Source organism: Pan troglodytes, chromosome 10, assembly GCF_028858775.2.
Source record: "Pan troglodytes isolate AG18354 chromosome 10, NHGRI_mPanTro3-v2.0_pri, whole genome shotgun sequence".
In the NCBI taxonomy this organism is placed as follows: Eukaryota; Metazoa; Chordata; class Mammalia; order Primates; family Hominidae; genus Pan; species Pan troglodytes.
Genome location: NC_072408.2, coordinates 19,682,065 through 19,708,834, shown reverse-complemented (window position 1 = coordinate 19,708,834; position 26,770 = coordinate 19,682,065). Strand labels below are relative to the sequence as shown.

General features: G+C 39.1%; 1 protein-coding gene across 8 annotated transcripts in view; it reads left to right on the top strand.

Moving 5' to 3' along the window:
• DUSP16 (dual specificity phosphatase 16) overlaps positions 1-26,770 on the top strand; it is an 88,310-nt gene that overhangs the window by 1,203 nt on the left and 60,337 nt on the right. The window contains exons 1-2 of one of the 8 annotated variants that reach the window (XM_063785448.1): positions 468-660; positions 7,042-7,165. The exons of 1 other annotated variant lie outside the window; for it this stretch is intronic. The gene's annotated coding sequence lies outside the window, so the exon portion shown is untranslated. Of the gene's footprint in view, positions 1-201; positions 661-760; positions 911-7,041; positions 7,166-19,297; positions 19,416-26,770 lie in introns of those variants that run through there. 6 more of the 8 variants (XM_063785452.1, XM_063785449.1, XM_063785453.1 and 3 more) reach the window with 6 other exon arrangements.

Sequence of the window (26,770 nt, the reverse complement as noted above, 5' to 3'; positions counted from 1 at the left end):
CCAGTTCGCCTTTGGTGTAAGCAGCGAGGCCACCTGGGTGGTGACCGTGCTGCTTTCTTCAACCAACCAACCAAAAAAGCCCTCAATTTTCGGACAGGGGCTCGGGTCTTGGCGTTGGGGGGCCCGACGCCTAGTGACTTCTTTATTTACACTAGCTGCAAAACGTGAGAAATAAAAAAGCCCAGGGTCTGTGTATCACGTGTAGTTTCATGTAATGAAACACCACAGAGGGAAATATTTTCAGATGCTGGGTTTATTTCCTAAAGAATACCAATAATGAACCAGAGAAAATGCAAGTAGATCTGAAAATGAATGGATACTGCAAAATCCTAAAGAAGTTTAGGAAACATCAACTGCAAGGATTCTTGGCGTTTTGAAGTCGTGGGTGTCTCAGATTGGAGAAAGCACACCTCTAACCAGCCTGTGATGAATAAGGTGGGGAGGAAAAAAACCTGTTGCATAATCTCATTTGCCGTGGGGTTTGCTGTGCCGTCCCCTTGAACCAAAGGGAAGTGAGTTAAGATGCAGGGTTTTAAAGCTCTCTGAAGTTTTTATTTACCCAGCGCTCTGGCTGCCACTTCTGTTTTAAAAGATTATAAGTAAATACTCTGCTCTTTCAAGTGAACCAAACCTATCAAACCTGTTTAGAAAATAAACCAGGTATGTTTCTTTCTCTTCTTTCTTTTCCGCCTCTGTGTGTGTGTGTGTGTGTGTGTGTGTGTGTGTGTGAAATTTACCATCCATGCAAAAGTTTAGGACTAGTGTTTGGGGAACTGAGACTGTCAGAAAAATGCCTCTTTATGCCACTCACCTTATGGGGCTGATGGAGAGTCCACGTAAAGGATAACCGTTTCCTCAAAGGATTTATGCTGTTTCACCTCCATCAAGAAAAGGGCTTTTTAAAGTTAAGGTAAAATTTTAAAAGAAAAGATTTCGTACCAATTGAATTAATTCACTCTTTAATACCTACTTTTCCTTGAGTATCACATATATTGGTGGATACCACTTGGGAGGCTCGTGGAGTCTATTTGGTGAAGGCAGCAGCTTGGAGAAGTAAAATGAAAAGCAGAATGTATGGCTTTGTGTAGGGATTTTAGTAAAAATGTGAGTAGGCACGGTGAAAGGTTTTTGTTTTTTAAAATTGTGGAATTTACTGAGTTTGAAGACAATGTGGAAAGTTGCATTAAATTTTTTTTTTAATTTGGCTAACATTTACAGTCTTATGTAAAAATATAGGCTAAATAACACCAGCCCAAGAGTTGGATTTTAGGTAAAATAATTTTTGCACTTATCAAAATTCTACATGGGGGAAAAATTAGAAATGAATTTATTTTGAATTTTGTTAGTGTGAATAGTGTATTGAAAATAACTCGGTTCAAGTACTATAAATGTACATTCAGATAAAAAATGTAAACTGTGGTAATTAATTTTTTTTTTCTTTTTTAGTATTAACCTCTGCTATATCAGCAACTCAAAGTACAATATCTCATTTGGCTTGATTATAGTGCCAAATGATCATAGTGCATGATTATGGAGGGGGCTAGGAACAGAACTGCAGAATTATCCAGTTTTGCTCCTTTTTCAATTTAGAATGCCCTATCCTTTCGTTCAGTTTGGTGATTGTAAGTGTGTACCTATAAAATAAAAATAGACATGTAAAATTGGGGGTTGGAGTCTTTGGGCCAAAAGCTTAATGGCAGTAACTGAGAAGGCAGTAAAAGAGGAGACACTGTTACCCCAGTTCTTTTCCTTTTTCCTACACGTTTAAAAATTATTTGTGGGACAGTTGAGAGTGGAAGTGAGGCTGAGATGGGAGGGGGGAAGAGTAGGTGTGAGAAGGTTGCAGAGTTTAGGTAGGGATCAGAATAAGAGGCAGGATTTATGTGTTAGTGTGTTTTGATGCTATTTTCTGTAAATGCCTGGACTGGGAATTTAATTTCATACAGTTTTTAGCATATGGGATTAATATATTGATGAAGCAGACTTATATAGCTATCCAGTATTAAATTTTTTCAATTTTCAGCTAATCCTAAAAATTCTACTAAATATAATTTGCTAGAATTACCAGTGTAATAATTTATCCTAGAACTCCCAAGTTTTCCTAGACAAAAATAATTTTCTACTTCGTGTTACCTGAACTAAAAATTTCACTGGACATTCAGTGTTTTTAAAATGCATTAAGTTCTCAAGCAAAAGGTACTTTAATTTGAAGAAGTAAATTAATATAGGGTGAACTAATTTGGATCAGAATCCCAAGAAAATAAGGAGATAACTTAGAGGAAATAAAACAGATTTTATGACAGATTTCAACAGATGAAAGAAACTAGTTAAAAAGATTTCACAGGAAAAACCATAGTTGATGCTTGATTGGCTTTAAAAGAAATTTACTGATCATTTAAAACTGAGATATTCACCATCATAAAAGAAAATCCGAATGTTGGCTTAAACAAAAACATAATTAGGAAAATAAGTCTTGCCCAAAGCTACATATGATAAATTCCAAAGCCAGATGTCAATTTTTTTTTTCTGATTTTCTTGTGTTGTAGACAATCTGTTATTTGTATGCATTTCATTATCCTTGATGATCAAGGGTTGGCTGTGTGAAGAGAGGTTCATAAAGGTTGGCCGAATTTAAAGAAGCAGGCTCAGGCTTTAAGAAGAGCTGGTTCTTCTACACAAATGGATTGAGACAGGGAGTTAGAATTTTAATCAAATAAATAACTGGAGGAAACAGTGGCTCAAAAGAAGGATGTAAGACAGATTACCTTGGACAGGTACAAAGAAATAATAAAAGCTTGCCAGGAGTATGATCAGTAAGGAAGGGAACAGAATACATCTTGCCATGAAAGGAAAGAGGAATAAGTGGGAAAATGCCCTCTGATACCTCAGCAACAAGAGAGAGGAATGAAACTTCACGCCCTTCTTGATTGGGGTTAGAAACATCATTATAGGTATTGCCACAAAGTCACAGGATTTTTTTATTACATTAAAAAATGTAGGCCCGGCGTGGTGGCTCATTCCTATAATCCTAGCACTTTAAGAGGCTAAGGCAGGAGGATCACTTGAGCAAGCCTTTAAGCTAAGGCAGGTGTTGAGAACAGCCCTGGCAACAAAGACCTTGTTTCCACAGAAAATCAAAAAATTAGCTAGGTATGGTAGTAGTACGCAGCTGTGGTGCCGGCTACTTTGGAGGCTGAAGTGGGAGGATCTCTTGAGCCTGGGAGGTCAAGGCTGCAGTGAGCTATGATGGCACTGCTGCGCTCCAGCTTGGGCAACAGTGCAAGACAGTGTATCAAAAAAAAAAAAACATAATCTTGAGGGATAGTGATTGATACGGTAAATTATGAGCATTACTTATATGAGAATGTAAAATTTAAAATTGTCAGAAATAAAAAGAGGGATTCGCTGTAATATCATGGCCTATTTTGAGTTATTTGAAAGGGAGGGATACATTATAAACTGAAATTATTAACTGAATTTCTGGATTAACTACTGATAGGAATCAAGCAAAACATTTGTTAGCAGTATGCTGTTTACATGTGCTGAGATGGATTCCAAAAGTTGGGGACACTGGCCCATGTTATGGAGAACAGGATTATAAGAATTTTAAGGGAGATACATACATATGCAAAGATAATTACCAGACAGCTGGCAAGTGCCAAATTCAGGTACAAAAGAGAAAGAGGGCTCAGGGGGGTAATCTTCATAGAGATAATAGAATTTGACCCTGGCCTTAAAGATTGGTTAACATGTGTATGGAGAGAGGGAAGTGGGGGAGGCGAAAGGCGGAAGGTATTCACCCATCTCATTCAGCAAATTTATGCTGATCCTCTACCAAGTGCTAGACCCTGGCCATACAGTGGAAAATAAGAGAAAGTTTTTGCCCTTACGTAACTTATATTCCAGTGGGAGAAGACAGGACAATAAACAAAGACAGTAAACAAGTAAACAGTACATTAAAAAAGTGATGTTAAATAGTGGTCGGTAGTAAAGGTAATGATCAGGGTCGATAAATTGCACTTATTCTGTGAATCACTTGCTTTGCCTATGATAGTCTAATGAATAGTCTTCATGTTATAACTTTTTAATATTCATGTGCAGTCCAAATGAATTTGAATAAAAATCTACACATTAACCAGTTTTTTAAAAAAGAAATGTGAATTAAAGAAAAAGAAACCTATGTGACTTTTTTTTAGGTCAAAGCATGGAAACTTAGATTTTTTTTTTTTTTTTTTTGAGACGGAGTCTTGCTCTGTCGCCAGGCTGGAGTGCAGTGGCGCCATCTCGGCTTTCTGCAACCTCCACCTCCCGGGTTCAAGCGATTCCCCTTCCTCAGCCTCCCGAGTAGCTGGGACTACAGGCGTGTGCCACCGCACCCGGCTAATTTTTTTTTTGTATTTTAGTAGAGACGGGGTTTCACCACGTTGGCCAGGATGGTCTCGATCTCCTCACCTCGTGTTCCACCCGCCTTGGCCTCCCAAAGTGCTGGGATTACAGGTGTGAGCCACCACACCCGGCCAGAAACTTTAAATTTTTTTTTTAATGCCTTGTTAATGTATCCACAGTTCTTTTGCTGCCATTTGCTAAGAATCTCATGTTTTTTTACAGTGAGATTAATGTCATTGTTTACTGTTCAGTTAGCTTTTTCACGTATTGGGCTATATTCTTAGGTTAGACTCTCTGTTAGGAACAATAATCACCATAGTGTCATAAAGTGAAGCTAAATTCCAAAGATTGTTTTGTATGGGAACATACAAAAAAGATGTACAGACAATAAACTGTTAGGCTTAATTACCAATAGGTAAAATAGGGTAAGGGATGACACCTGTTCAACTCTTGTCCCTATGGCATATTGTTCCTGTATTACTACAAATAGTAAAAACCTGAAGCAAAGATGTTCCAAAATGGGGAAGTCTTGATCTTTCCTGTAGTTATTGGACTGCCAGGTTTGTTTTGTTATTGTTTAGAAGATGTCCTTCATAGTGGTCAACTAAAAACTGATATTATCAGGAGCTATTTCATGTTTTGGGGCACATTTTGTTCTTCTGAAGCATTCTTTAAGAAATATGTGCCCTTCTTCACTCTTTTTGCAGTTTTTAATTTTTTTTTTTTTTAATTAAAGATGGGGTCTGTCTCTGTCACCCAGGCTGAAGTGCAATAGAGCAATCATAGCTCACTGTAGTCTCAAACTCCTGGGCTCAAGCAGTCCTCCTGCCTCAGCCTCCCAAGTAGCTGAGACCACAGGTGCATGCCACCACACCCGGCTAATTATTGTTATTTATTTTTATTATTTTTATAGAGATGGGGGTCTCACTTTGTTGCCCAGGCTGGTCTTAAACTCCTGGCTTCAAGCAGTCTTCCTGCCTTAGTCTCCCAAAGTGCTAGGATTACAGGCACAAGCCACTGTGACCAGCAAAACTTTTTTATAGGTGAAATTGAGGTAAAGGATTTTAAAAAGTGTTGACATTAAGTGTGTCTATAGAACCAAATCCCTCAAGAATTATTCTGTATGCACCTAACCAATTTTCATCTACAAAATACTTGAGATAAACCTATGGGAAACAATTTTAATACAAGGTAGGAAATTCTTTAGTGCTCTCTTGATTTCCTCCTAAACTAAATGCTTAATTTATTTAATTTTTTTCAATTTTTATTTTTTTGAGACATGGTCTTACTCTGTCGCCCAAGCTGGAGTGCAGTGGTGTCATCACAGCTCACTACATCCTTGACTTCCTCAGTTCAAGGGATTCTCCCACCTCAGCCTCCCAAATAGCTAGGACTATAGCCATGTGCAACTATACCTAGCTAATTTTTTATTTTGTGTAGAGACAGGGTCTTGCTATGTTGCCCAGCTAGTCTTGAACTCCTGGGCTCAATCAATCCTCCCACCTCGGCGTCCCAAAGCATTGGGATTACAGGTGTGAGCCACCGTGCTTGGCCTTAATTTAGAAAAGAATTACAGCTACAAATGCTGTGGGTCTGTTGTATGTGTAATAAAAGTTAATCTGACTTGTACTCCTCAAAAATATTCGGGAAAGACAGAAGAATTCAGGTTTGTTTTAATGTGTATGTATGTTGGGGTGGGGCAAATTGCGTTTATAGAAAAAAGATGTAATGGTATGGCAAGATAATTAATATTTAATATATCCATTATTTCTCTTAAAATAAATGGGGAAAGATGTGTAGAGAAGTATATGCTACTTACAGTGTGCGTTGTACTAGTTTTTAAATACACAGTTTATATCCCAGGATAGTAGAGTAGGCTTTTGACAAATGTTTGTCAAATAATTTCAATCAGTTCTTACACCTGTTGCTTTTTATAGCCGTTCCATTATATCTCTAGCTTAGAGCACTGTGTTTTGAGCTTTGAGTTGCAGTTTGCAAGGGGTTGACTTATAGTCTTGGGCATGGACTCTTATTTGAGCCATGTGCTCACTCTAGAACGGGGTCTCTGACCTCACCTCCAGCTTTGACCCTGTGGCTGACCTGACTTCTTCTTTTCCAAAATGATGGGTGGTTGTTTCCAGTCACCTTTTTCGGCTCACAGTGTAACAGCTCCTTCTCTTCCCGAGCAGCTGAGCTGTGTGCTCTTTGGATCACTTCTCAGAATACTAAGGTATATGTATTGCCATGCTGGCTTATTTTGTAGTGGGTTTATTTGTTGTTGTTGCTTGTTTTTTGTTTTTATTGTTTGGTTGGTGGAAAAGAAAATTCCTCGAGAAGATAGTTCTTGACTTGTTTTGTAAACTGTACATGGTATATGAAGCATAGTATTATTTCCTCTTCCTTCGTAGCTTTAGTTAAACATCTTGGGTTGACTTGAGAAAGAATTGGTAAGAATGATATTTTGATAATACCCACCAACCAAAAACTAACAGACTTTTTTTTTTTTTAATTGAGACAGTTGGGAAACTTGAAAATGGAATATATAGTAGGTGATATTTAATAGTTACAACCATAATGTTTTCAGCTATAATAGTCGTATTGTGGTTATGTTAAGATATTTTCATGTGTTAAAAATACATATGGATGTACTTACAGGCAGAATAAAATGATGCGAAATGTTCATTTTAAAAAACTTCAGGATGGGCACAAACACACAGAAGTGGGAAATGAATAAAAGAGTATTGATAAATTTTTGAAAATTGTTGAAGCTGAGTAATGGGTAAGTTGGAGTTTGTTATTTTTTGTACATTTGTGTATATTTGGAAATGTCCGTAATAGTGAGTTAAAATATATAACCAATTATAACTGTAGGGTAAGAAATTAAATGCAATAAAATTGTGTTGTTGGGTTGGGTATGAGGGTTCATTCTTGTGATCCAGTACTTTGGGAGGCTGAGGTGGGAGGATCGCTTGAGGTCAGGAGTTTGAGACCAGCTTAGGTAGCATGGTGAGACTCTGTCTCTGCAAAATAAAATAAAGTAAAATTATATGCTTGGACATTTGAGCTAATTAGCTAATCAAAAGTCTGCACTTGGCTTTTTTTTTTTTTTTTTTTTTTTGGAGACCCAGTTTCACTCTGTCACCCAGGTTGGAGTACAGTGGCGCAGTCTCAGCTCACTGCAATCTCTGCCTCCTGGGTTCAAGCAGTTCTCCTGCTTCAGCCTCCCAAGTAGCTGGGATTACAGGCGTGCACCACCACACCAGCTAATTTTTGTATTTTTAGTAGAGATGTGGTTTCACCAGGGTGGCCAGGCTGGTCTCAAACTCCTGACTTCAAGTGATCTGCTTGTCTTGGCCTCTCAGAGTGCTAGGATTATAGGTGTGATCCACTGCTCCTGGCCTGCACTTGGCATTTTCTATAAGTTCTGTTTTTAGTAATAAAATTTTAAGAATAAGGAAAATTTCATAGACACATCATAAGAGGCCAGGCACAGTGGCTCATGCCTGTAATCCCAGCACCTGGGGAGGTGGGCGGATCACTTGAGGTCAGGAGTAGACCAGCCTGGGCAACATGGTGAAACCTTGTCGCCACAAAAAATACAAAAAATTGGCTGGGTGTGATGGTGCACACCTGTAGTCCCAGCCACTCATGGGGCTCAGGTAGGAGGATCACCTGAGCCTGGCAGGTCAAGGCTGCAGTAAGCCATGTTAGTGCCAGTGCACTCCAGCATGGGCAACAGAGTAAGACCCTGTTTCAAAAACAAAAAAAACCAAAACATCATAAGAAGTGTTTAAAATGCTTAACTTTGAGATCTTGTAATAATAGTGTACCTTGTAGTTTATAAATTGCTTTTACGTATTTTGTCTCTTTTATCCTTGGAAGACATGAGTTACCCATTTTACAGATGAGGAAACTAAGGCCTTAGAGAGATGAAGTAATTTATTGAAATCCTAAAGCAAGTAAGAAGTGGTGCTAGAATTGGAGCCAAGATCTTCTGATTCATATTCAGGTGTCCATTCTCTTGTATACATATACTTAAAAGTGCTATTTTTTTGTGGTACTATAAACTAATGGTTTTCAAACATTTTGGTCTCAGGACACATTTATACTCTTAAAAATTTCTGAGGACCCCAAAAATCTTTTGTTTATATAGACTATGTCTGTCCATACTTAACATTAGAAATTAAAACTGAAAAATGTTTAAAATATTTATTTATTTAAAAAATAACAAACATTAGGCCAGGCATGGTGGCTCATGCCTGTAATCCCAACACTTTGGGAGGCTGAGGTCAGTGGATCTCATGAAGTCAAGAGTTCAAGACCAGCTTGACCAACATGGTAAAACCCCGTCTCTACTAAAAATACAAAAATTAGCCAGGTGTGGTGGTGGGCGCCTGTAATCCCAGCTACTTGGGAGGCTGAGGCACGAGAATCGCTTGAACCCGGGAGGCAGAGGTTGCAGTGAGCCAAGATCCTGCCATTGCACTCCAGCCTGGGCGACAGAGTGAGACTGTGTCTCAAAAAAGAGAAGAAAAAACAAAGAGGGTTGATATAAATAATATACTTTTATGAAAAAGGTATTCCAACACACACACAAAAATCTGGTGAGAAACATGGCATTGTTTTACGTTTTGCCATTCTCTTTAGTATATTTCTTTAGAGAAGATAGCTGGGTTTGCATAATTGCTCCTGTATTCAATCTGTTGTGATATGTTGTTTTGGTTGAAATACGTGAAGAAAACCTGGCTGCACACGGATACATAGTTGAAGAAGGGTGGGGTATTTTCATAGTCTTTTCATATAATTGTGAATATTTTTGTTACACTAAAATTCAACAATTGGTAAATGCTTTTTATTTATTTATTTATTTATTTATTTATTTGAGACAGTCTCGCTCTGTCGCCCAGGCTGGAGTGCAGTGGTGTGATCTCAGTTCACTGCAACCTCTGCCTCCGGGGTTCAAGTGATTCTCCTGCCTCAGCCTCTCAAGTAACCGGGATTACAGGCATGCACCACCATGCCCAGCTAATTTTTGTAATTTTAGTAGAGATGGGGTTTCAGCATATTGACCAGGCTGGTCTCAAACTCCTGACCCCAAGTGATCCGCTTGCCTCAGCCTCCCAAATTTCTGGGATTACAGGCGCAGCCACTGCTCCCAGCCAGATTCTTAAATATTAGTTGCACTGTTGAATCTGAAGCCATGTCAGTGAATTTTGTGTACTCTGTAACATTAAAATCCACTGGTCCATCTTGCACTTTGAATGGATCTTTGACCTGTGTGTGATTTTGTAACTGCATACATTGATCATTCAAAAAATAATGGTTTACTAAGCTGACTGGGCACAGTGGCTTACGCCTGTAATCCCAGCACTTTGGAAGGCCGAGGCAGGTGGATCACGAGGTCAGGAGATCAAGACCAGCCTGGCCAACATGGTGAAACCCCGTCTCTACTAAAAATAACAAAAATTAGCCAGGCATGGCAGTGCACGCCTGTAGTCCTAGCTACTCGGGAGGCTGAGACAGGAGAATTGCTTGAACCTGGGAGGTGGAGGTTGCAGTGAGCTGAGATCGTGCCACTGCACTCCAGCATGGGTGACAGAGCGATACTTCATCTCGAAAAAAAAAAAAATGATTTACTAAGTTCTGCACATCTTTGAAATGTTGGCACATTTGGTTATACAATATTAAGCAAATCACATTCATTAATATGACCATCAGTCTCATCCAAAAAATCTTTAAGAATTGGGAAGTGGTCAAGATCTTGGTGGCGAATTCAAGTTTTCCAAAATTCCAGTTTTCTCTTGAAAGCTTAAGTTATATCATTGGCAACAGATAGTGCCCTTTTTTTTTTTTTTTTTTTTTAATACAGTCTCCCTCTGTCGCCCAGGCTAGAGTACAGTGGTGTGATCTTGGCTCACTGCAACCTCTGCCTAGCTCAGATTACACGCACCACCACACCTGGCTGATTTTTTTTTGTATTTTTAGTAGAGATGGGGGTTTTGCCATGTTGGTTAGGCTGGTCTTGAACTCCTGGCCTCAAGTGATCTGCCTGCCTAGGCTTTCCGAGGTGCTGGGGTTACAGGTGTGAGCCACGGCCACCAGCCCAATATTGCCGGTTTTTCTTAAAGTGACAGGTTCACTTTATTCATTTTAGAGAAAATGTCTGCCAGATACCAAAGTCTGAATAAGTGTAAATTGTCTGCTAGTCAAAAAAGCAAAAATGGTGTCCTAATAAAAAAAAAACTTGTATAAATGCTTTTCCCCAAGATAATCATTATACTTAGGTATGCAGCAGAAATGCTTTATGTGTGCTTCCTATTTCATCATACAGAATATTAAAAAGGCCAAGTTCTCAAGAGTTGACGTTTTAAAAATTAGTACCTTTTATTATTTTATCAAGGATGTTGTTAAGTGAGACTGGCTTTTTAAAAAAATTATACTTTAAGTTTTGGGGTACATGTGCAGCACGTGCAGGTTTGTTACATAGGTATACACATGCCATGGTGGTTTGCTGCACCCATCAGCCCGTCATCTACATTAGGTATTTCTCCTAATGCTATCCCTCCTCTATCCTCCCAACCCCCAACAGACCCCAGTGTGTGATGTTCCCCTCCCAGTGTCCATGTGTTCTCATTGTTCAACTCCCACTTATGAATGAGAACATGCGGTATTTGGTTTTCTGTTCCTGTGTTACTTTGCTGAGAATGATGGGTGAAACTGGGTTTTTAAAAAATGATAGGCAGTAAAGAATATACAAGTATATGTTTTCTTAGCTGTCAGAGTGATAGATATATCATCACCACATACCGTGCATCCTCGACTCACTGTTGTACACTCATGAGGGAATGAAAGTGAAAAAGACAGATAACATCTTCATATTATCAAAAATAGTTTTATAGATCCCTTGAAGGGGTTCCTTCCTCATCTCTGGATCACACTTTGAAAACTGCTGGTGTAAACTAGTACCATGTGCTGACATCCTTTTAGAGCAGTCTGATACACATTTTTTTTTTTTTGAGACGGAGTCTCACTCTGTCACCCAGGCTGGAGGTCAATGGCGCCGTCTTGGCTCACTGCAGCCTCCGCCTCCCGGGTTCAAGCGATTCTCCCACCTCAGCCTCCCAAGCAGCTAGGATTACAGGCACCCTCCATCATGCCTAGCTAATTTTTATATTTTTAGTAGAGACAGGGTTTCACCATGTTGGCCAGGCTGGTCTTCAACTCCTAACCTCAGGTGATCCACCTGCCTCAGCCTCCCAGAGTGCCACTGCGCCTGGTCTGATACACGCATCTAAATCAATAAAGTAACGTGTCCGTCTTAGTTGATGAATTTGTCAGGGAGAAGGGACTATATTAGTGTGTAGGATGAGCCATGTGGCCAGATACCATTATGGGTGGAAGGTCATATAACATCAGAGCGTGTTGGATAAAGGGTAGACAGAAGGGAAGAGTCAGTGAGAGCACTTTATAACATAAAAAAGTGAAAATTTGCTCTCCCTATTTTTTTTTTAATAAAAAAGCACTGTGGCCACATATATACACACATACCTGTTCATACTTACTTATTGTATTCAAAATCCAGGGTACTGAGTTATTTTTTTTCTTGAATGACAGAATGGGAGAGATGGTAACATACGTGAGAGGAGAACGGACTGCTCTTGGCAGTCATTTGTTTCATCCAGCTGGGGAGACTGTTATTTTTTTCTTTTGGGAGAGCTAAGGGATGGCAGAAGATAAATGAAAGAAGAATGCTAAGAGTGAATGGAGTAGGCATTAGTGATTACGGAAATAGCTATAGGCAAAATGAGGCTGTGGACAGAGAGTGGAGCTAAGCATGGAGGGCACGGAGGAAGACTGCAGGATCAGCTGGTCTCCCCCGTGTGCTGGGCCTGGAAGAATGGGGCTAGGGAAGTGCGGGGGTGGGTGCAACAGGAGTCATGGAGATGCACATATAATTGAAGGATTTCCATCAAAACATGGTTAAAATAACTATACTAGATAGTCTGCCTTTTAGCAACTTACCAGTATTCCATTTCTGTTAGTAGGAATTGTGTATTCAGTTACACAGGGGAAAGCAGCAGTGCCACTTTTTCAGTCATCTTGATGACTGGATTGTATCCCTAATAATGATGTCGATGGTAAAGAGGCTAAAGCTAAAATTAGGTTTTGGGTTTTGGGCAGTTACTCATATTTCATTGAAAATGAAAGACTAATTGTATTTTTATTTTAATAGAGAAAGATATACATATGTGTGTATTGTCTGTAATTAAAGTACTCTCAGTACAATGTTCTCATTTTTTTGCCCTAGGGGTTTTTCAGCTTGGGGTCTGTCACCCTAGTCTCTGCTTTTCATAGGCTGAGGGATAAAGTCATGATCATGATTAGAAGTGGAGGACAACCCACTTGAAATCCCCTCCTGATGATTTCCCCTTTTCTCCACGATTGCAGACCTGCCCTGCTTACTCTAAGAGCAGTATGTTAGCTGGCCGCTTCTGTATGATGGTTTGAGAGAAGGAAGATAGTATCCTGGAGCGGTTCTTGACACCTTTAGATTATTAAAGGTTGGGAGGAAAACAGCAAGAAAAAGGAAGAGATCTATTGCAAAATATTTCTTTTTTTTCTTTTTCTTTTTCTTTTTTTTTTTTGAGACAGAGTCTCACTCTGTCACCAGGTTGGAGTGCAGTGGCGCGATCTCGGCTCACTGCAACCTCTGCCTCCTGGGTTCAAGCGATTCTCTTTCCTCAGCTTCCCGAGTAGCTGGGATTACAGGCACGTGCCACCAGGCCCAGCTAATTTTTGTATATTTAGTAGAGATGGGGTTTCACCGTGTTGGCCAGGCTTGTCTCAAACTCCTGACCTCGTGATCCGCCCGTCTCAGCCTCCCAAAGTGCTGGGATTACAGGCATGAGCCACTGTGCCCGGCCAACACTTGTTGTTTTTAGCTGTCCTAATGGGTGTGACGTGATACCTCATTGTGGTTTTGATTCACATTTCTCTGGTGATTGGTGATGTTCAGCATCTTTTCAAATAGTTGGCCATTTATATATCATCTTGGGAGAAATGTTTATTCAAGTCCTTTGCCAATTTAAAAATTGGATTATTTGAGTTTTTTGTTGTTGAGTTGTAGGATGCCTTTTTCTTTAATGTGAATCAGCTACTTAGAACTCACAGATTAGATATGATATAGTTCAGGGATACAAAAATGGAGTGAGTGGAGTACAGTAACTGTCATCTCTGCTTCTTCTGCTATTACCAGTACTGCTTAGTCAGGGTTTCATACTCCAAAGAGGATTTGGAGGGCTCGGGTTGATTCTCTTCTTCTTCCCTCTCCTCATTATATGTAAACCAGAGGGATGGACTAGGTGATATCTAAGGTTTCTTCCAGCTCTAAAATTGTAAATTTTGCAAGCATTGCCTTTTACCAGCTACCCTCTTGTGTCTAAGATTTCCTTGGAATCTCAGTATTATCTAACTTCTACACTGAGAAATCTTTGTTGCCAGCCAATAGCTAGAAGGTAGCACTCCACCAAAGCTTTGTTGGATCTTTGATTTTCTAACTTTTGATCTTACTTATTTTCCTGCTTATAGCATGGTATCACCTCAGAATCCTGGGCTTAAATATTTGTTTTTTTAACTGCTGCTGTACACAAGTCCTATGGTGGGTATGTCCTAGAGTAGTAGAGCTTGTACTTACCCTGGAGATACACAGTAGTATGTTTTGCTTTTTTTTTTTTTTTTTTAAGCCTACTCACAGTCATAAGGAAGTAGAAGGTGAAAAGTTCATTGGACAGTGTATTTATTTATTTATTTATTTTTGCTTTTTGTTTGTTTGTTTGTTTTGTTTGTTTTGAGACCAAGTCTCGCTCTGTCGCCCAGGCTAGAGTGCAGTGGCGCTATCTCGGCTCACTGCAACCTCCATCCGGGTTCAAGCGATTCTCCTGCCTCAGCCTCCCGAGTAGCTGGGATTACAGGTGGGCACCACCATGCCCGGCTAATTTTTGTATTTTTGGTAGAGACGGGGTTTTGCCATGTTGGCCAGGCTGGTCTCAAACTCCTGACCTCAGGTGATCCACCTGCCTCGGCCTCCTAAGGTGCTGGGATTACAGGCATGAGCCACTGCACTGGCCTGTTATTGTTTTAAATACATAGAGCAAACGAAACACCAGTCCAAATTCAGTGAATTTTTATTTCTGTTAAGAACAGCTATATTTTCATGCCAGGTATAAAGAAGTATTTCTTAACTGATTGATTTGTTGTCCATGGCTATGATATCATGATATTAATTAAAGGTAAGAAATAATGTGATTGTGGTTGAGGTTTAAGGGTACTGCTAAGATAAAATTATTTTTAGGTTTCAAGCACTTGATGTTTTTAATTTTTTGTGTCTTATAGATAGTATCTGACAGATAGCCAGTCTTTAGGGAGCTTATTTAAGTTATGGAGTTATATATTATTGCCATATGGTGCCATGACTTAAAATGTTCTCATGCTGACAGTACTATAGGAGGAATAAAGTAAACAAGCAAAATCCAGTAAACCAAATAGGAATGGGTGAGCAATATGTAGGGTGACTCAGAATGCATGAGATGTTGGTAGTGCTTACACTAGAACACAGCATGTCTATCTAGTGTTGTCTTTGTGCTTGACCATCTGTGACATCTATATTGCTTTCTGGCCTATTGCCAGGTCTTGATTGACCATTACCAGTCCCTTCTTACAAAATACTAAAAACACCTGGGTGTGTAAATAGCGGAGGTAATGGAAGGACTGAGGCAGCTTCAAAGAACTACATTGTGGAAAGTTGCCATAATGGTCAGAGCCACCCTTGTTCATTCATTCTTAACCTTGGTTATACAATAACTCAAGGATTGAAATATATTTGGTAGCACTGACAGTTTCATTGCAAAATATTATCTAGGCCCTTTGGGGCTACTTATCACCATCCATCCCTCTGAGCATAGGCTGGACATTTAATTGTGAAAAAACACAACCACCAAACACAGGTAAAGTAAAAAAGATAAAACTAAACCATGGGTGATCATTAGTAGACCAGAATTCATTAACATAATCATTATCCAGAGGGTGCAGAATTTCCCCCCCAAATGATAGCATTTCATAAATTTATAATATTGTATAAATAACTGTCAGATGTTTTCATTATCCATTTATTTTGCATGGGAAATATAACTTATTTTTATAGTGTAATTTCATTTGGGTTTCTAAAAGTACATGATGTTACTGTTATTACATCAATATCATTTATAACAAGTTCTTTTTCCATTCAGATATTCAGAATCCCCATATTAAATATTAGATTGGTACATTATGGCTCTAGAACTGTGATTTGGTTACCATTTCTCTTACCGGCTTTGAATTTGGTGGGGAAAGATTTGCCAGGAAATGAGACTGAAGCTGTCATATAGTTTTGGCTAGATTGTAGTTTATAGGATATCGTTAGACTTTATTTATCCATGTACTCTCTTATCTGTTATTTGGGTAACTTAAGATTTGACCAGGATTTGTTTTTGAATTTTTTGGAGCGATGGAAATGTTCTGCATCTTGATTGTGGTGATGGTTACATTACAGTGTACATTTGGTCAAAACTCATAGAACTGTACACCAAAAAGCATTAATTTTACTTTATGTAAGTTAAAAAATAATGCTTTAAAAATAAATGTAGTGGCCAGGCTTGTTGGCTCACGCCTGTAATCCCAGCACTTTGGGAGGCTGAGGCGGGCGGATCACCTGAGGTCAGGAGTTTGAGACTAGCCTGGTAAACATGGTGAAACCTTGTCTTTACTGGAAAAAAAAAAAAAAAGTACACAAATTAGCTGGGCGTGGTGGTGCACACCTGTAGCCCCAGCTACTCAGGAGGCTGAGGCATCAAGCTGAGAATCGCTTGAACCTGGGAGGCAGAGGTTTTCAGTGAGCTGAGATCATGCCACTGCACTCCAGCCTGGGTGACAGAGCGAGAATCCATCTCAAAGTAAACATAAATTTAGTAAGATTACTGGATGCGAGGTTATTATACAAAACCTATATTTCTATATAACAGTAATAATCAGAAAATGAAATGTTTAGATGCTATTTATAATAGCATCAAAAATATCAAATGCTGGTAGTAAATCTAAGAAAGATACCTGAAACTTTTACAGAAGTTTATATAAGTTGATTCTAAAATTCATATGGCAGTGCAAATGGCAAGAATAGTCAAGGTAATATTAAGGAAGGACAAAGTTGTAGGATTCACACTATTGAATATACAGTGTGGAATAAATGAATGGATAATGGAACAGAATAGAGCCCTGAATCAGACCTATATATGTAGATACTAATTTATGATTAAAATGACACTTTACAGCAATGTGGAAAGAAAGATCTTTCGATAAATGATCCTACGTCAATTGCCTATCTGTATGAAAAGAAAGAGAAAACTAATTTTGGTCCTTGCTTCCCATCACTTACAAAAATAAATTATAGGCTAATCGTAGATCTCAATGCGAAAGGTTAAAAAAAAAAAGCTTCTAGCAGTGTTCAGCCATATTTGTCATCAAAAAATGCTGAATAAAACCACAGTGAATTACCACTACACACTGATCAGAGTAGCTAAAATTGAGAAACAAACAAAAACTTGAAAATACCAGTATCAGCATGGATGTAGAGCAACTAGAACCCTCATGTATGGATTCTGGAATTGTAAATTGGAATAACTGTGGAAAACTGGTTGTATCTATTATACTAAAGTGTTACATACTTATGCCTTTAACCTAGCAAACCCACTCCTAGGTGTATACCCAACAGAAATGTGTCCTTATGCTCACCAAAAGACATGTACAAGAATGTTCATAGCAGCACAATTCATAATAACTCCAAGCTGGAAACAACCCACATGTCCATCGGTGGAAGAATAAATACATTGTTGTATATTCAATGAGATACTATGTAGAAGTGAACATGAAAAAACTCTTGCTACTTACAACGACAGATATGAACATAATTTTGTACAAAACAGTTCAGACACAAAAGAGCTCAAAAACAGGCAAAACTCAGCCGTGGTATAAGAAGTCAGGTTCGTGGTTACCTTTGGGGAGAGAGATTAGTAGTAGGAAGACATATGAAGCCAACTTCTGGAGTACAGGTGGGTTTCTATTTCTTGATCAGGATGGTGATTACATGAGTGTGTTAACCTTATAAAAATTCTTTGAGCTGTACATTCATGATTTGTATATGCTTATTGGCATATATGTTATACTTGAGATTTTACGAAATTTATTTTTAAATGCTTTGAGTTAACCACAGGAGTAAGTGGCATACAAGATTGTATTAGTTTCCTTTTTCATTAGTAAAGCTTGTATTATCAATGCTGTAAGGGAGAAAATTATTTGTATTACAAATACAAATAACTGGCCTCATAAATAAATAGAACAGGCTTAGCTTCTTTCTTAACCAAATTCAAACATTCCTAGGCTTCTTGAGTTTTTTATTGGTTTTGTTTCTAGGGATAAACCAATTCTTTTTTTCTCTTCACAGAAGAATATATTTCTGGAAGTCATTCTATATCAGATAGACATCTTTCTTTTTACATGTCCATATGGTATGCTACATTGATATAATAATATATTTAGCCAATTTATCACTCATTAACTTTGAAGTTGTTTCTTTTTACAGTTATAAACATGTTACAGGGAAAAATATTTCACATAATATACTTGAGCAGGTATTTATATAAGACAAATTATTGGAAGTAGAATTTCTAGATCTCAGATTATGTGTATTTACTTTTTTATCTTTTTGTTTGAAAATAATTTTAAATTTACAGAAAAAATAAAAGAATAGCATCTACTATTACCAGTTTGCCCCCTTTGCTTTATTACTTGCTCTCTCTTCATATTTATATATGATACATTTTTCTGAACCATAAGTTGCACACATCATGGCCCACTATCCTCAGGCACATCAGCAGGTCTCCGAAGAACAAGGACAGTTTCCTACCCACAGTACAGTTGTCAACCCCAGTAAACCTGACATTGATTTAATACTTCTAACTAGCCCACACGTGTATTTCAGTCCTGTAAGTTGACACAACGACATTCTTCATAGCATTGTACTGTCTAGTACAGTCTTAGTTTGCTTGGGTTGCTATAACAAGTAACCTTAGACTGGGTAGATTATAAATAACAAATTGACTTCTTATAGTTCTGAAGGCTAAAAGTCTGAGATCAGAGTGCCAGCATGATCTGGTTCTGGTGAGGGCCCTCTTCTGGGTTGCAGAGTACCAATTTCTCATCATATACCCAAGAAAGAGAGCTCTCTGGGAGTCCTTTTTATATAGCATGAATCCCATTCATGAGGGCTCCACCTTATGACCTAATTACCCTCTAAAGGCCCCAGTTTCAGATACTATCACAATGGACTTAGGGTTTTAATTTAAGAATTTAGTGGGGACACAAGTATTTGGTCTTGCATACAGGGTCCAATTGAGGATCATGTTCTACATTTACTTGTGTCTTTAGTTTCTTTACATCTGGAGTCATGCCTTGGCCTGCCTGTCCTTTTTAAAAATGACAGTTTATTGAGATACAATTAATATACCACCAAATTTACCATTTAAAAAAAGTTGAGATATAATTTCAGTCGTAAAATTCGTCTTTGAAAGTGTGCAATGCAGTGGTTTTTGGTATATTCACAGTTGTGTAGTAATCACTACTATCTAATTCTAGGACCTTTTCATCACCCCCAAAACAAACTCTGCACATTAGGTCGTACACCATTTCCCACTCCTCCCAGCCCCTGGCAACCACTGATTTACTTCCTGTCCCTATGCATTTGCCCTTTCTGGGTATTTCTTTCTTTTTTTTTTTTTTTTTCTCTTTTCCTTTTTTGAGATGAAGTTTCGCTCTTGTTGCCCAGGCTGGAGTGCGATGGCGTGATCTCGGCTCACCACAACCTTCACCTCCCAGGTTCAAGGGATTCTCCTGCCTCAGCCTCCTGAGTAGCTGGGATTACAGGCATGTGCCACCACGCCCGGGTAATTTTGTATTTGTAGTAGAGACGGGATTTCTCCATGGTCAGGCTAGTCCCTAACTCCCAACCTCAGGTGATCCACCCACCTTGGCCTCTGAAAGTGCTGGGATTACAGGTGTGAGCCACGGCACCTGGCCTTTCTGGGTATTTCATATAAATGGATTCATATAATATGTGGTCTTTGGTATCTAGTTTCTTTCCCTTAGCATAACGTTTTTGGGGTTCTCCCATATTGTAGCTGGTATCAGTATTAATTCCTTTTCATGGCTAAATAATATTCCATAGTAGGGATATACTGCATTTTGTTTATCCATTCATCAGTTGATTAATTTTTTTGGCTGTTTATAAATCTGCTGTGAACATTCTTATACAAGTTTTTGTGGATCCATTTCCTTTTTTCTTAAATAGTTTATTTTAGATTTGGGGTATATGTGCAGGTTTGTTACATGTGCATACATTTTCAGTGCTCTTGTATTTACATTTTAATCTGGATGTTATATCTCACTTTACAGAATTTTTTTCACGGTTATTTCTCTCTAGGGTTTGTGGTGGAACACATGTAGACAGAGAAATAGTTGTTAGGAAGACATAGACCTGGTAGTTTGTCACTCTGAAGTGGGCTGTCAGCTGAAAAGCTTGAGGACCATGGGTCTAGACAGACAGCTCATTCCAACTACAACTATCATAGATTGACCAACTCCTGAGAATTTATGCCATTTACCTACCTTACTGGGCCTTCCAATAAGATGGACTAATTTTAATAAGAGTTTCTTATTTTCCCTCCTTAACGCTTTGTGGGAGTTACTGTTGGGTGGAAATAATGTCAGTGTAACCTTGTCAAGGCCTGTACCTCTTTTATTCTTCATGTTTGTATTTGTGTGGGGCAGGGGACTGTGTGTACCTGGGGTCGAAGGGAAGATGAATTGTCTTCCCCTCTGCCTTTCCCTCTAAATCAGTGCCACAGTGAGAATCAGCAACTGGCCAGGTGTGGTGGCTCATGCCCATAATCCCAGGACTTTGGGAGACTGAGGTGAGTCAATTGCTTGAGTCCAGGAGTTTGAGACCAGTCTGGGCAACATGGCGAAACTCCAGCTCTACTAAAAATAGAGAAATTAGCCAGGCGTGATGGTGTGCACATGTAGTCCCAGTTACTCGGGAGGCTGAGCTGGGGGGATCACCTGAGCCTGGGAGGTTGAGGCTGCAGTGAGCCATGATCAGCACCACTGCACTCCAGCCTGGGCAATCAGAGTGAGACTCCTCGCTCAAAAAAAAAAAAAAAGAAAAGAAAAGAAAAAAAAAGCAACTGTCTGCCTCCTGAAGAAAGATGAATCTGTGCTAAGTGGCCTCCTGGCAGGAAGCAACCAGCCTTCAGGGACCAGCTGACAGGAAGTTGCCTCCAGAATTAGTAGAAGTTTGCTGGCTGGTGGTGTCGCCGCTCCCTCCAAACCTCTTGACCAGAGGTTATTTGTGAATACAAAGAGATTGTGTAGCACCCTAAGGAGTTGGGGTAGGAGAGCGTCCAGAATAAATACGTAGGTGGGATTGACCACCTCCTCACCTCCTCCTGTTGACTTCTAGATGTCACCACTTGAAATTTTTCTCTCCCACTCCTGCTATGTGATCTCACGGAGCCTTATAGATATCTTATGAAATTGCTTTAAAATTGTATCCTCCAAAGATTCCTTGAGCAAAAAGCCTTGCACAGTATAGATGTTCAAAAACTGTTGTGTAAGTGAAGGAAGCACAAGTTAGACCCACTGTACAAGGGAAATGGCTGAATGAGCATTTTCTAACCTAGTGTTCCTTGTATGTTAATATGTTACGAAAACTCCTGACTCTGGTTAAATACCATCTTTAAAAATTTTTTTTAATTTATATTTTTATATATTTTAAGACAGGGTCTCACTTTGTGGCCCAGGCTGGAGTGCAGTGGCAATCATAGCTCACTGCAACCTCTGTCTCCCGGGCTCAAGCTCCCCAGTAGCCTCACAGCAACCTCCATCTCCCAGGCTTAGCCTCACTAATAGCTGGGACTACGGGCCCCTGTCAGCACACCTGGCTGATGTTTTTTTTTTTTTTTTTTTTTTTAAAAAGTAGAGTCGGGGTCTCAGTGTGTTGCCTAGGCTAGTCTCAAACTCCTGGTCTCATTTTCTTTTTTCTTTTTATGAGACAGAGTCTCAGTCTGTCGCCCAGGCCGGGGTGCAGTGGTGCGATCTTGGCTCACTGCAACCTCCGCATCCCAAGTTCAAGTGATTCTCCTGCTTCAGCCTCCCCAGCCTCCCGAGTAGCTGGGACTATGCTACCATGCCTGGCTAATTTTTTCATATTTTTTAGTAGAGAGGGGGTTTCATCATGTTGGTCAGGCTGGTCTTGAACTCCTGACCTCAAATGGTCCACCTGCCTCGGCCTCCAAAAGTGCTGGGATTGCAGGTGTGAACCACTGTGCCCAGCCTTTTTTTTTTTTTTTTTTTTTTTTTTTTTAATAACTGCTGGCCCAACCTTGAGAAGGGTGGTGACGTCCTTTATTTAATGTAATATAGATTGTTTGGCTGGAGGCCCGAATCTTGGTTTCCATCATCATCCTAAGTGAAGTTTTACAGGATTGGATTAGAGAGGAATTCTAAAGGGCTGTATGCCCTTGTGATGGTGATTAGCCGTTAGTAATAGGAAATTCCTGGGTGGAGATATTTATTTAACTTGCATTCATAAGCCGGTGAACACTGAGCTCTATCTCTCCCAAGCTTTAACAATCTTTCCTTGACACATCTACATCTAAACATTTGTAGATTTTTAAGAAGAAAGATTGGAAACTAGATTGCTTCACCCATAAACCCTGTCTTATTAAACCCTAATTGGGCTCTGTGCCCCAGCATATCCTTGCAGTCTTCTGTTGGGTATCATAAGTGAATTTTTGTGCTCCTTTATTATTATTCAAATTATAGAGGCCGTGACATTGGAGAACTGGATCTCTTACATAATAAAATATTCAGAATTCCAGACTTTCAACATATAAAACATCGTAAGCAATAGATTAATCACAGTGTTACATGTGTCACCAGATTTCTCCTCTGCTGTCTCTTAAACTGCCTTCCAAGTGACCTGTCCCTTGTGACAGTTTTTTAGGAGAAGGTAAAGGATCCACCTCTGCTTGTTCGTGTGAAAGATACTGATGCCTGGGCCCATTCCTCAGAGATTCTGATTTATCATTCTGAGGTACATCTGGATATTTAAGAGCTCCCAGATGATTTTAATGTGTAACTAAGGTTCAGAGCTACTCTGTTAGCCAAAATGCTCCTCCATTTAATCATGTACTGAGTTGTTCCCTTTTTAGCAAATGTTAGAATTTACAATAGGTGGGAGGATTACCTGAGCATTTATTACATGCTTTATATTTTATTACATACTTTAACTGTCTTACTGTATTTTCATGGTGACCCAGGAAGTTGACAAGCATTTGCTTCCAGGGTTCCTCCCCCTTCACTAGAGTCCTGCCGAGGCTGTTGCCTCACCATTTGGTTCTCTATTTCATGCCTGGCATTTCATCTGTAACTTCATGGCAGGCTGGCATTTTGGTGAGGGCAACTCTCCACAGCCACACCCATTAAGTGTTTAAAAGGGTGCATTATTTCTCATCTTTTGAAATATTTTGCGTTCTGTGTTTTTCAGGAGCCTATTAAAATTTGCAGAATGTTTGGTAAGCTCTCTAGGGTTGTGGAAAGCACACTCCCTAGAAGCTATTTCCTGTCTTTCACCACTGATCAATAGTGTGACTTTGAATAAATACGTAACATTTTGTAAAAGGGACATTATTAACTTGCCAGAAGACATGCACTAGACTAAGTGGAAGTCCTTCTTTGGCTATGAAATTTCAGTAGTCTCTGACTTTCTTTAATGACATGACATGACTGACTTCCCATTTCTCCTCTTACCATTATTTTCAACTCAAATCCAGCTTTTATGCCTCTATATCCTCCAGGTAAGAGAGACTGAAAATCAGTAGGTCTTGACAACTGATTAAATGTGAACATTGAGAGAAAGACCAAAGATGTCTTTAGGACAGATGTCTTTAGCCAGGCGTGGTGGCGCACGGGGATGCACGTTTTCAAACCTGCCTGATTCTCTGAACCTCCTGGGACATTTGTTAAATATGCAAATTCACAGGTTCCACTCTAGACCCACGAATCAATCTCCAGAGGTGGGCCTGGTTGGGCATTTTTATCAAGTTTCTAAGTGATTCTTGTGATCAGGCAAAAGTGGGAAATTGTGCTATAGGAAATTGAATCTAGTTGGTGCTCGATAAATGAACATATATATATATATATATATATATATATATATATATATTCTACTAACTCATTTAATTTTTTTCCTGGAGTTTTACAGATGAGCTAAGATCCACACCCCAGAATTAGAAGAATGAACACTATTTGCAAGAGAAAAAACTGAACATTTATTATCGTGTTCTACTTAGAGGGGCTTTCAGTCTCTGATACTTAGTGATGCTTGTGTGACACTTAAATATGTTAATAGCAAATGGTGATAGGTTTCTTTTGAATGTATTTCATAATCTGTCCAGTAGAGAATTAGACTGTGGAGCTTTGTGAGCATATTTTTAGGGTCTATGCCGTGGACTATGTTTTAGATGAGATGGTGAAATTAGATATTTTGGCATTTAGCCATTGAGTTTCTTAATAGACAGTTCTATGGTCTGGTTTATATTAAGTTTCATCAATAGCAAGCTTACTGTATTTGTAATGATTTTGCTTATAATTTTAATTTTGAATATGTGTTCTTTGATACTGAAGGTTACATTTGGCAAAGGAACATTGCCTGGTACTGAATCATGTATAGTTATATTGCTTTGTGTAGAATACGTATGAATGTCTTTTACCTTGTAGCATTGCTGTCATAGGGCTATGTAATTACATTTAAAAACTTTTTAAAAATTTGCTCACACTATAGTCACTGTTGGATGAATGTCATGATAGTGTATTAAAATTCATTTAGGTTTCACTTTGACTTCCACATCTTTTTTTCATGACATGACATGAGTTATGTCTGATTAAAAATATATATAGTTTTCTGTTATGAAAGTTATCTATAAAATAGGAAACTTAGAAATTACAGAAAAATATATTGAAGAAAGTCATCCTTGAAGAAATGTCAACCTTCAGAGTCTACCTATTTTTCAGCCTTTTATTTCAGCCTGTTTTTTTTTTGAGATGGAGTTTTGCTCTTGTTGCCCAGGCTAGATAGAGTGCAGTGGCGTGATCTTGGCCCAGCGCAACCTCCACTTCCTGGGTTCAAGCAATTCTTCTGCCTCAGCCTCCCGAGTAGCTGGGCTTACAGGAATGCGCCACCATGCCTGGCTAATTTTTGTGTTTTTAGTAGAGATGGGGGTTTCTCCATGTTTGTCAGGCTGGTCTCGAACTCCCGACCTCAGGTGATCTGCCCACCTCGGCCTCCCAAAGTGTTGGGATTACAGGTGTGAGCCACCGCATCGGCGTTTTTTTTTTTTGAGATGGAGTTTCGTTCTTGTTGCCCAGGCTGGAGTGCAATGGCAGCGATCTTGGCTCACTGCGACCTCTGCCTCCCAGGTTTAAGTAATTCTCTTGCCTCAGCTTCCTGAGTAGCTAAGATTACAGGCATGTGCCACCATGTCCGGCTAATTTTTGTATTTTTAGTAGAGACAGGGTTTCACCATGTTGGCCAGGCTGGTCTTGAACTCCTAACTTCAGGTGATCCATCAGCCTCGGCCTCCCAAAGTGCTGGGATTACATGCATGAGCCACTGTGCCCGGCCTATTTCAGCCTTTTATTATGTCTAATTATTCTGGTTTATAAACAGTGACCTAATTAGTAAAACTTGAGCCTGTACATAGTGCTCATTTTGCTTTACATTAGCTTATGTGAAGCTGGGACAGAATAAGACATTGAGATATTTTCAGATATTATTCTGGTGGAATAATTCAATCATGTAGTCTAGATAGCCATTTTCATGGGTACTTTCAGTGCCCGTGACATATAATAAGGGTACATCTTGTGCCAGGCACACTGCCTTGGATTTAGACTATTAACAGTCTCTTGGCTCTCAGGTTTTATAGTTACCATTCTAGACTGAGCGCATCCATAGGCAACTAAAACTGTATGGTACTGTAAGGAGACTAGTCAGTCAGTCTCCTTAAATCTATTCTCACCTCAGTCCATTCTGAATAGAGTTACCAGAGTGAAATTCTCTTAGTAATGTTCTTATGTTATTTTCATAAAGCGTACAGTGGCTTAGATGGCTTTAGACTTCCAGGATTCTTTACCATCTAGCCCCTTTTACTCTACCAACTTATTTTGTTACTTGCTGACATAATCTGTAGCCAGGAAAGCCTGCATACAGTTTGTTATCCCTCTGTCTTTGCTCATGCGTTTTCTGCATCTGGAATCATCTTCCTCTCTTCTCTCTGATGGTTCATGTCCCTGTTTTCTTTCAAAACTCTCTTTGAAATTTACATTTTTCAGGAAGCCTTTCTCTTTGGCTTGCTGGACATCTGACCGGCATGTTATCTTTTTATATTTGTTCAAAATGTCATTTTCAACATTTACTCAACTAATTAATATCAAAGACTTGCCATCAATTCTCTTTTTCCCTGCATTGGGTTAGAAACCTAATTTAACTTCAACACTGACATATTGGTATTTTAGAGTGGGAAATTGAGACTTTGATAGGAAGGTGTTTGTTGCTGCTGCAGATAGTGTGCCTGAACCCAACTGACATTACACCCAGAATTTATAGAGGGCCAAGTATAGTACTATGTAAAAATGACAGAATAACCTCTTAAAAAAGAAAAAATAAAAAAGAATAGCAAATAGAAACACCATTCTCTCAAACTTTGATTTGTAGAAGCAGATGTTTTGTAAAAAAGATTTTTTTTTCCCCTTAGACTCATTGATATTTATCTTCTTCTATGGGATATAACCCATTACTATTTGTTTTGCTATTAAGATTGTTTGGGAAACCCTTCTAAAGAATTAGACAACAGCGTTACTGGAAGCTGAGGTAAGGAGAACTAACAGCTCACCGAGGCTGGTGGAGGAGGTTGGGCAGGGCTGAGCGGCTGAGCACTGGCACAGGTGTCTGTCCTAATGTGCCAGGCAGACTCTTGATGAAGCCAGCTTTTTCTGCATGTGCAGAGGTTATTTCTGCTTTTAGAATCTGAGCACTAGATTATAAAATAATTCAGATCTTGTTTGTTTTCTAAATAATCTAGTGTGAAAATCCTGAGAATTTGTGTCTTCCTGTGAGGCTTAGGTGGAAGTCTGACTTAGTATCTGGAACATGAGGTATTTAAGGGCTAATATAAATGTAAAA